Source organism: Leptonychotes weddellii, unplaced genomic scaffold (genome assembly GCF_054177405.1).
Source record: "Leptonychotes weddellii isolate Sample4059 unplaced genomic scaffold, ASM5417740v2 HiC_scaffold_5089, whole genome shotgun sequence".
Lineage (NCBI taxonomy): Eukaryota > Metazoa > Chordata > Mammalia > Carnivora > Phocidae > Leptonychotes > Leptonychotes weddellii.
In genome coordinates this window covers 1-11225 of record NW_028018371.1, presented here as the reverse complement: position 1 = coordinate 11225, position 11225 = coordinate 1, and the positions used below count along the sequence as shown (strand labels likewise).

The following is an 11225-nucleotide window of genomic DNA, read 5'->3' as shown; positions in this document are numbered from 1 at the left end:
AAAAAAAAAAAAAAAAGATTGTTCAAATTGGATTTCTGTCACTTGAAATTTTTTAAAAAGTCCTGACTGATAATATTAATAATTACATTATTAATAATAACAGCAGGTAAGTCTTAATTTGAGCTTACTCTGAGCCTGGCACTTTTTCCATGTGCTTCACAGATATTAACTCATTTCATCTTCTATGAGGTAGGTGCTGCTATTATCATGTCTAACCTATAAATGAAAAAAAGTGGAACCAGAAAGAAAGGATAAAGGAAAAGAAAAAGATAATAAAACAGAGAATGAAGGGACTTGACTAAATCACACAACTAGGCAATGGCAGAGTTAGGATTTAAGCCCAGAGTCTGTGCTCATGACCATTATGCCATCGAATAAGGAACCTAGAAAATAAGGCACCAGCCAAAGGGTCAGAACTTCCCAATGTCTCCAGCACCGTCCAGAGAGAAAGGGCACCATTACCAGTGAACCCATGTGAAATGCTAAGTAATCACTGCCCAATAGTGGAGGTGGGTAGATCAGACTCCATAACATTAGTCATTAAATTCACCCAGCCACTTGCCATACTTAGATTCCATAATTAACAAGCACCTTAAATAACTTGGTTTCCAAGGCAGCTTCTACCATGGGGAAAGAACACCGTGACCAGCTGACCCAAATGTCCCAGCCTTCTTGGCATTTCTACTTCTCATTATTAATTTAGCATCCTGGATGTATTAGCTTCTTGTAAGTTTTTTTAGCATGAGTTAGTCTTTGAGAGTCAGCTGAACTCTGGGTGCTTTGGCCAACTGCAAGCCTGAGTAAGCAGCCTGATGTATGGCCTCATCCTGATTTTACTACCATTCATTTCAAAAAAGACAAATAGAACTATTGTTCAAGAAAACTTCAAAAATCCTTCCCACCTGAGTTATAGTAATGGAATTTTCAAGTAGTCAAATAACAACTACTTACTAGGAGAAGTAACGAAGGAGGAACCACAAATAAAATGTATTCCCATGAATGGATTAAAAACCCTAATTAGAAGTGTGATCTAGGTCATCAGGATGCTCTGCCAAAACTATAGCAGGAGGCACTAAAATCATCTGGCTTTCAGGAGAGAAGTTCAGCGCAGTGCAGAGAAGCAGCCGTTAATACAGCTTTCACTTAAAAGTACACCCTAGAAGAACCCCCAAATCTAGCAGGGACTGGCATCTGTGAATTTAAGGTCTAGCTTCAGCAATGTTCTTCATCACTTGGAATTTTGCTCTCCCAGGTCCTCCCACCCATTTTTCCTCACCCACTGTCTCTCCCTTGCTCCTAGAGGAGTGGAATATTCTCCTTCCTTTCAGAACACAAATTATGAACAGTGCTGCAGAAGGATACAGGACTGCACTCTGGCTCAGCACCTAACGCCAACCACTGCGGTCCCAGCCCCTCCTTTTCCTGCCTGACTTCCCCATCACAAAGCAAAAGGAAGGAAGATGTTCTGTTCCCTCCATGTCACACCTGGTACTTTTCCCAGCCCTTCTCCTCATCTATTTTGGTAAAAGATTCAGGATAATCTCAGCAGGGTCTAAAGGTCAAAAGGACTAAAGTTCAAGCCTGAATTAACCCCATGCTAGCTATGAAATCTTGGGGAAGGTATTAGCCACTGTTTCCTGTTTCCAAAATGGGGAGAAGGGTGCTTAGCACGATCCCAACACACAGGACTAACTGACCAATAAATGTCACCTGCTCTATCACTGTTACTCCCTAGTCCTGGTGTTCTTCCCCGAGACCCTCAGCAAACAGGACAGCCCCCGAAAGAGGCTGGCGGTATGACTCCTTTCTTCCTCCCCGTGCTTAGCATTAGCCATGTTCCGCCAAGTCTGTGCCACAGCAAAGCAGCACTACCACCATCTGTCATAACTTTCACGAAGGGGATTCGAGGTTGCTAGGACAAAGTTTTCTGCATGTCTTTTCTTTCAAATTCTGGGTGGGGGGCGCGGGTAGATAAAACTCTCTTTATCAGTCCTAGTAAGCTGAATGCTAAAAGATAAGCTGCAATTCCTAAACTTCGTCTCATTAATCAGACCATGCACACAGCAGCCTAACGACTGATTCTTATTCCTTGTCTGAAAGCCACTGGAACCTAAATAACACTCGGGCAGGACTTCTAATCTCATTCATAATAGGGATAAGCGTCCTTTCAAATAAGCTTAGAAGCCATTACCTGCATGGTGTAAGGGGAGAAGGGGGATCTTTTTCAATAGTAGGAAAAGGCAATGCACAAGGCTTCAGAGCTCTGTAGGCCCTCCCCAAATCAAAGCTTGAAATAAATCTGGAGCCGAAATTCAAATGCAGAATTAATTCCAGTGACAAAAAAGATTCATTCTGATGACATGCTTTATTGTTAAAAAGGTTACTTACCAGACAGAAATGGCAGAGAAAGCAAAGAGAAGTTTTCAATCCTGAGACTCCGCTCCTTGCCGCTTTCTCTCTCTCCTTCACTTCAGCTGGACTTTGGTTCTCTGACTCTTTTAGAAAGCACAGGAACCATTTCTAGCCCTCCCCAGAAGGGACCATTACAGATGGTACCTTCTTCACTACCTGGTGCTGGGCCCTGTGAAGCTAGAAGAATGATCTCTCTACTGTCTGTGTAAACTCTGGGCTGCCTTCAAAAGACACTTGACCAGCCTGGCAAGAACTGAAAAGTCTGACAGTGCCAAGTGAAAAATATGAAGCAACCAGGACTCTTACACAAAGCTGGTGGGAGTGTAAATTGACATAACCGCTTTGGAAAACAAGTTGGCATTATCTAGTGCAGGTGAAGATGGGAAGAGCCCACAGCATGGCAGTTTCACTCCTACCCATATGAACAACGAAATCCAACTTACCAAGCACCTACGGGGCTCCTGCGCCATGCTGAGAACTGGAGATACAAAGATGAGTGAAAGCTGGAAACGGAACTTTCTCCAAAGATGGAAATGTTACATACCTACACTGTCCAGTATGGTAGCCACTAGCCACACAAGGCTACTGAACACCTGAAATGTGGCTAATGCAACTGAGGGACTGAAATGACTTTTAATTTTAATCCAAGTCATATATGGCTAGTGGCTACCTTATTCTACAATGAAGCAAGAACCCCCCGGACATGTACCTTAAGATATATGCACAAGAATGTCTGTGTCAGCACTGTTTGAAATCGGTAAAACAAAGACAACCCAAATGTCCATCAATAAGGAAATGGATAAACTGTGGCACAACAGTCAAAAATAAATGCACTCTACAAGCACCAATGAAGCTAAACCTTGAAAGCAATGTTGAGGGGAAAAATTTTACAGAAGAATTTAGAGAATGATGAATTTTTACAAAGTCCGAACACAAGTATAACAAGTATTTGTAGATAAAAACATTAGTGGTGGCAAAGCCATGAAGAAAAGAAAAAAAAAAATTGATAAATACAAAATACAAGGTAATGATTATGGAGCCAAGAGAGCTGGAGGGTACAGTGTGGAAGGAGCACAATGGGAGCTTCGATAGCATGGCTAATGTTCTGCTTCTGTCCTTTTATTGTTGCCTCTTAGCACATATATTACATATATTGTCTTATGGCTACAATTACTTCACAATAAAAGAAACGGAAAAGTACTACTGAGGTAGTGTTGCTGCTTCTTGCATCTCACCCACCAATTTCCACCTGTACACAGGCTGGGAGCTTCTCCATGGCAGGGATAGGTTTCACTCATCTCTGGGTCTCCAGTTCTCAGCAAAGTGCAAGAGCCCAGCGCTGCTTGCTAAGTGCCCTCGTGACCTGAACCCAAATCAGGGAAAAGCAGCACTCCCACAACTTCAGTTTGTTAACAGTTTTGTTTTCCAGGTAATACTAGAGAAACATTCCCTATGCAGTAACAAAAAAATAATACTGTATTTCCTCCATTCTAAAATGCACCCTCCTTCACCACGTTTTAGCAGATCTGAAAGTAGAATGCCTTCTACAATTGAAGCTGTCAGTAAAGGGTTGTGTTTCTCAATAGCACCAGCATGCTAGAATTCAGGAATGAAAGCTCTGTGAAGGAAGGACTGAGCTTCTTTTTTTTTTTTTTTTTTAAAGATTTTATTTATTTATTTGAGACAGAGAGAATGAGAGACAGAGAGCATGAGAGGGAGGAGGGTCAGAGGGAGAAGCAGACTCCCTGCCGAGCAGGGAGCCCGATGCAGGACTCGATCCCGGGACTCCAGGACCATGACCCGAGCCGAAGGCAGTCGCTTAACCAACTGAGCCACTCAGGCGCCCAGGACTGAGCTTCTTTTGTTCATTTCCCAATCCTTAGAGAAGTGTCTGCCACACAGTAGCGGCTCAATAGTTGCTAAATAAAGAAGAATACTACTCTGTATCTGAGTCTTGCTAAAAACTTCACACAGATTATTTAGTTTGCCCTTTACAATAACTTAGCAAGGTTAAATGCCCAAGACACTACATGTAAATAAGTAGTTGAGGGACACCTGGGTGGCTCAGTCGGTTAAGCGGCTGCCTTCAGCCCAGGTCATGATCCCAGGGTCCTGGGATCGAGCCCCACATCGGGCTCCTTGCTCAGCAGGGAACCTGCTTCTCCCTCTCTCTCCCTCTGCTTGTGCTCTCTCTGTCAAATAAATAAAATCTTTAAAAAAAAAAAAGTAGTTGAAATAGAAACTTAGTAAATGGCAAAGGCAGGATTCAAATCTCCTCTAGACTCCAGAGTCCATGCTCTTAAACATGACACGATACCATCTCACAAACAAAATGAAGCCAAGTTCCACCCTTTCACCAATTTTTTTTTTTTTAAGATTTTATTTATTTATTTGAGACAGAGAGAATGAGAGAGACAGAGAGCACATGAGAGGGGGGAGGGTCAGAGGGAGAAGCAGGCTCCCTGCCAAGCAGGGAGCCCGATGCGGGACTCGATCCAGGGACTCCAGGACCATGACCTGAGCCAAAGGCAGTTGCTTAACCAACTGAGCCACCCAGGCGCCCACCCTTTCACCAATTTTGAAAATAAATGTTTAAAGAAAACTGCCTACAGTTAGTGAGCTTATATTAGCTGAATCACCGGCCATGTTTATAGGCAAACAGAACCTATGTTAGCCAGAGACGGGGGAGAGGTGAGTGAAACAATCTCATAGATAGCCAGACTTTCCTCCATATCCACCCTGACTTACAATATTAACCCAGTTACTGGTTCACACAGAGAAACACATGCCCCTGACACCAGTAAGTACTATTTCCAAATGCAGTCAATGTCTAAAGACAACAGAATTATATCATCAAAGGGATTATCTTATTAAAAAGACCTTAAAAGTCTATTTGATCCAACCTCTAGGCAAGAAACTTACATTCCTAACCTCATTTTAATGGCAGCTGAAGCCTTCCGAGGCCAAGTAACTTCGGTCCTCTGAGAAGTAAGTGGTTGAAGCAGAGACCAGAAACTAGGTCTCCTACTTCCTGGGCTCACCTTGTTCTCTTCACTACATCACAGCAAAGGGAAGTCATTAAGGATTTGTTAAGGTCCCTATCTAGGCAGCTATACTAACATGAGTCCTTTACATAGTTTATCTTGTTTAATCCTCTTGTCGATTCTGTGAGTTAGATATTATCTCCATGTACAAGATGAGGAAACTGGGGGCGCCTGAGTGGCTCAGTCGGTTGAGCGTCTGCCTTCAGCTCAGGTCATGATCCCAGGGTCCCGGGATCGAGTTCCGCATCGGGCTCCCTGTTCGGCGGGGAGTCTGCTTCTCCCTCTCCTCCCCACCTGTGCTCTCTCACTATCTCTCTCTCTTTCAAATAAATAAATAAAATCTTAGAAAAAAAAAAAACAAGATGAGGAAACTGGATTCAGAGAAATTAGGTAACTCACCACAGGTCACACCCTTGGCATTTGGACTAGAAGCCAGAATGGTTTTCCCTCACCTTGAAGACCTGCAAGTTAAAGAAATCATAATTAACATTAGCACGGTGCTACAAAGTGCTTTCATATTATTGAAAAGAAAATGAGAAGTAAACTTCTGAAAATAAGAACATCTTTATATTATGCAAGCTTAAATATTCCCCAATAACTGCACCTTAAGACTGGAGTTTGGTTAAATACCAGTAAGATAATCTCTAACCAACTACAAAGATGTCACCTCTAAAGGTGAACTTGAGACACAGGTAGCACCTTAAAAAATTACTGGTATTTGTAGTAAATATAAAGGAAAAATAAAATTATTTTTAAATCTCCCATTTAGGTTAAAAAGAGAAAATTTTGAAAAATAATTCAATTTTGTCTATTTTCCTCCATTTTTTTCCATGTACCACACACAGTATAGCTTATTTTGCCAGAACTGTTTTTGAAGACTTTCTCTTTCATTCCTGTCATCACCACATCCTCTTTCAGGCAAAACAAGATGAGACTATCTGAGAGGCACCTTAAGTCTCTCAAAAGAAAAAAGTCCTCCATAATTTTAATGTATTATCATCGTAACTTTATTTCTATCTTTTATGTAGGAAATCCCGTTCAATTTGGAGAATATTACTTTTATTTCTGAAACTGCAGCAAAACTATCTTATATCTTCAGGAGTGCAACTCTCATCTTTTTAAAATTCTTTTTAATTCTTATGCGAATCTTAAGAAATTTAAATTTGTTACTCAGAAAGAAATGCTATAACCAAAGACTCCCCACACCATTTGGAACATTTCAGAATCTGTTTCTTTTTTCAAAAATAAAAACCCAACTACATACATAACAAAACTGTATGCTAATCGATGGTTTCTTTTTTACATACCAAAGGAGGAGTTTTGCCAAAGAGGCTGTGAGCCTTCCTCCTTGATTCCTGCATAGTTTCTCCAGAAGGTTCCTAGCCTTAGTGGGGTCAGACAATAATGTGTAATTCATCTATTTTGCTTTAGAAGGAGGTTAAATATATTACTCCCCTTTTCTGATTTATAATGTCATTCCCCTGCCCCCAGGGTAAAATAAAGTACAAGAAGAGAGAGAGCTTCACAGTAATCTGCCTACTAAAACAAGACATCTCTCTCCAGAGTCACTGCATTTAAAAAGGCTGCCAATCCTCATTTTATTTCACTTTTCTTTCTTCTCAGTCTGGAGTTAAAAATCAGTTCACTGATGTTATCAAATCATCAAAAGAAAGGTTCTAGAAATAGCTTCCTATTTGTGGAAGGAGCCAGAAGACATACAAAAATGGAAGAGAGCTCTCGAATCGTCTTTGCTAAAGCATTCCGTGTGTAACGAATGCAAGCAAAATCCTGAAAGGCTTGCTTAGCTATGAATTCAAGGTACTTCCGAATGGGGCTGATTTAAAAGCTAAAGAACAATGTAACCAGAAAACAGCCAAAAACCGTGACAGACCAAAAGCAAAGTTCAAATACACACTGCCCGGGGCTCGCGGTGCATACCCAGAATCACTGCACAGTTGCTTCAGGTGCTGCTCACCGCGCTCCCTGGCTCATCTGTTTCAGGTTACACATGCTCTTCTGTCAGTTGTCCGGGTTTGCCCACTCCACACGTTTACAAGTGACTCAAAGTGCCACCTGCCCCCGAACGTCCCAGCTCCTGACACCCCCGCGCCCGTCCACGCACTTACGTGTCCGCACACACACACGCACACACACGTGTCCACACACACCCTCGCCCCGGCTCCGCCCCGCAGGCGGACTGGGGCGAGGCGAGCCCGGCACAGCCTCCGCGGGGTGGGTGGTGCCGGGCGCCGCGGCCCCACCGGCGCTGTCAGCTCAAACGCCGAGCCCCGCGTCCTCACTGCAAACTCCTCGCGGCCGCCGGGGTTCCCCCAAAATGCGGAGGCCTCGCCGGTTCCCATTACGCGGGGAAAGGTCCGCGTTCCTCCCCGCGAGGGTGTCACCGGAGCCCCGGAATTCAAATAGGGACAGGCGAGGAGGAAGGGGAGGATCCTCTTTTTGACTTTCTGCGTCGCAATTCCTCCTGGTCTGCACGCAGCCGAGTTGGGGTGGGAGAGCGCTCCCATTTTTAAGGCTGCTTCCGGCCTTTCCGGGCGCGGGAGCTGTTTTGGTCAGAGGGCAAGCCCCGAGAACGCCACGGAGGCGCGCGCGAAGCCGAAGGGCACCTAGCGCGCCCGGCCCCGGCGCAGCTCCGCCGCCTGCCTCCCGCGCCCCGCAGGCGCTGCAGCCACCGCGCCCCGACCTCCCCGCGCGCCCGGCTCCAGGTCGTCGCGGGGAGCGCCCTGCAACCGCAGCTGCCCCTCCGAAAGCCGCGCGCTGACAGCCGTGCCCCGCGGAACGCGGCGGTCGCGCGGCTGCAGCGCCGCGGTGCCTTCTTCCCTGGAACCCCGGCCCCCGACCCGCGTACCTTGGCGGCCGCCGAACCGCCGCTCGGGATTCCGACTGTGACAGCCCCTCTGGCCCGGCTCGGGGTTTCTCCGTTTTCGGCGTCACAATAATAAGGAAGTTTCCCCGCAAGCCTGCGGGCGGCGGAATGTGCTGGGCGAATGACTTCCCACCAGGCCAATGGGCGCCCTTCTGGGGCGGATTGGCACCAATGGCGGCCGCGGCGGAGGCGGGGCGGCGAGGTCCGCGGGCGGGAGGCGGGGAGAGGCCCAGGCCCGGGAGAGAGGCGGGGGCAGCCCGAGGTGACAGGACCCGCGGGCCCGGCGAGGGGACAGCGGCGCGGGCGTGTGTCGGCCAGGAATCGGCTGCTAGACACAGGGCATTCAGCCGGAATAGGATTGCTTTTCACTGACGGGGAAGCGAGCGGGACTGATCAGCGGTCGGTTTTTCAGGTTCTGGGTTCTGGATCTTAATATTTATGCAGCGGTGACCAAAAGCCTTGAGCATGGGAGGAAAATCTAGAGGGTGACAACTGAGGGTGAGTTAGTAAGCGTTTTATTCCGCAGTGGAGGAGTCTTCTGTTTCATACCTCTTCGGAAGACTGGAGGAAGCGCGGAGCCGAAACGCGGGGCCGCGCGGTGGGAGAGAGGCGGGAAGGAAGTCGGGTGCAGAGGCCCGCACTGCCTGGGCCCTCCTGGAGAGTTGGGGGTCGAAGAGGAGAGCGGTGCTGCAGAAGCAAGGAGGGCTTGGAAGACTGGAGAGTGGGGCTGGGAGAGCATGAAAAGAAGTCACTGAGTAGATGACTTAAATCTTATCATCTGAAAGACACCATGTGGCTTCTTCAATGGATAAAGAAGTTTGTCCTCCCCTACTTTCCATGGCACTGAATCTCAGAGCTTTCTTCTCCTCCCCAAGGTCACAGTGCTTTCAGAGTTCCCTTGGTCCGCGTCCTTTTGAAGAAAATATTCTCACAGAGATGACTTCATGTATCTGTTGTCCCCCCACTCTCCCCTTAAATTTGAAGCACAGAAGCAGAACACACTGGGAAAGTACCACTCTAACCCAAAAGAATGGCTTTCCTAGTGGATGAATTTCTGTAACCTGTTATTTGAACTGGAGAGGTCCTTTGAGGCCAGATTCTTCACAAGGACGTTCAAATCAGGTCAAGTCTGCAATTACCTGTTCTGGAACTCTGATAGATTGACCAAGCCAAAAAAAAAAAAAAGTTTTGAGGGGTGGTATATTCCGGGGATGGGTCAATGTTGGCTGACCTATGAACTCTCAATGAAATAAAGCAAGTTGTCAAATGCTCTTGGGACAAGAAAGATAAGAAAAGCAAAATCTCAAATTATCAGGTAGCTAAGGTCATCTAAGAAAATTTCAGCCTTTGAAGTTTGAATCACACTGGACACCTTTAGAAACACTGGGGACAAGATTAACAAGATTCCCTTATGCTGTTTCACAGAAGTCTAAATATCTCACAAAGACATAATCCTAATCTAGAGATGGTATCACGAAAAGGAGCTGGGGGAATAGCCAGAGAGGAGTCATGGTAGGAAGGGAGGTTCCTCATGGTTGAGAAGGAGAGAGCGAGATTCTATTTTCATGTGCCAAATATGAGGTTTGTAATCAGTCAGCATTTACGTCAATATATTTGCCTCATGGCTTAAGTGTTTTCATATGAAATTTCATCTTGAGAGAAAAGTTGGTTATCAAAGACTCAAGCCTGGAGGTGGGATATAAGTATGTCTAAATTACAAACTGAGGTACTATAAGCTTCCTTACCAAATAAACATCCAGAACCCTAGGAACTTATTTATATGTAGAACAATCAGTGAAGATACTCAGAGTACTTCATTTTATTTTCTTTTTTTTTTTTTTTTTTTTAAAGATTTTATTTATTTGAGAGAGAGAGAATGAGAGAGAGCAAGCACATGAGAGGGGGGCGGGTCAGAGGGAGAAGCAGACTCCCCGCCGAGCAGGGAGCCCGATGCGGGACTCGATCCCGGGACTCCAGGATCATGACCTGAGCCGAAGGCAGTCGCCCAACCAACTGAGCCACCCAGGCGCCCTTCATTTTATTTTCTTAATTGAACCAACATAAAATGCCAATTTCCTTAGCAAGCATGTCCTTCTCCATTTACCAAAATGCTTTCAATGGCCTCAGCACCAACAATAATCTTAATAACAGATATTTAAACTGGTTTGAGAGGCCATGGTTTACTTTTTCTTGGAATTTCTATAGCCCCATCCATTTCTTTCTGACTTCCCATATGTTCCCTAACAAATATACTGTATATTGAGCATCTACTGTAATACCAGCCCCTGTGGATATCTTGGTGAGCAAAACGGCACAGTCCCTGTTGCCTTCAAGGGGGAGGCAAACATTGACCAAATAAATATACCAAAGTGTACATAGTTGCTAACCAAGATAAATGTTATGAAAGAAAACATTCATGTTAAAAATAAAAGATTTAACCTAAAAAACAACTGTAAGCAAAACTGACGTCCAGTTAATGCTATGCACACTGATGTATTTAGGAGGAAGTATACTGATAATCTGTAACTTATTTTGAAATGTACATTTTAAAAGATGGATTGAAGGATGGATAGAGAGATGGATAGCTGGATATACATGTAACAAATCCAGTATCCCAAGATGTTAATTATAGACTCTACATGGTAGGTAGAGATGGGTGTTCATTGTACATTACTTCCAATTTCTCTGTATGTTTAAAAAATTTACATTAAAAGATACTGGAGGGGCGCCTGGGTGGCTCAGTCGTTAAGCGTCTGCCTTCGGCTCAGGTCATGATCCCAGGGTCCTGGGATCGAGTCCCACATCGGGCTCCCTGCTCGGCAGGAAGCCTGCTTCTCGCTCTCCCACTCCCCCTGCTTGTGTTCCTGCTCTCGCTATCTCTCTCT

General features: G+C 45.2%; 1 long non-coding RNA gene across 6 annotated transcripts; it reads right to left on the bottom strand.

Annotated features, from left to right (window-relative positions):
- Positions 1-20: 20 nt before the first annotated feature.
- Positions 21-8535, bottom strand: LOC145719535 (uncharacterized). 6 transcript variants are annotated; one of them, XR_014142447.1, is made up of 4 exons: positions 8323-8535; positions 5856-5917; positions 2192-2890; positions 21-216 (listed from the first exon to the last, which is right to left on the bottom strand). It is a non-coding gene; the product is annotated as an uncharacterized LOC145719535 (long non-coding RNA). The 6 variants fall into 6 exon arrangements; XR_014142450.1 differs by having other exon boundaries at positions 2389-2890; XR_014142449.1 differs by having other exon boundaries at positions 2192-2299; positions 8323-8523.
- Positions 8536-11225: the final 2690 nt, after the last annotated feature.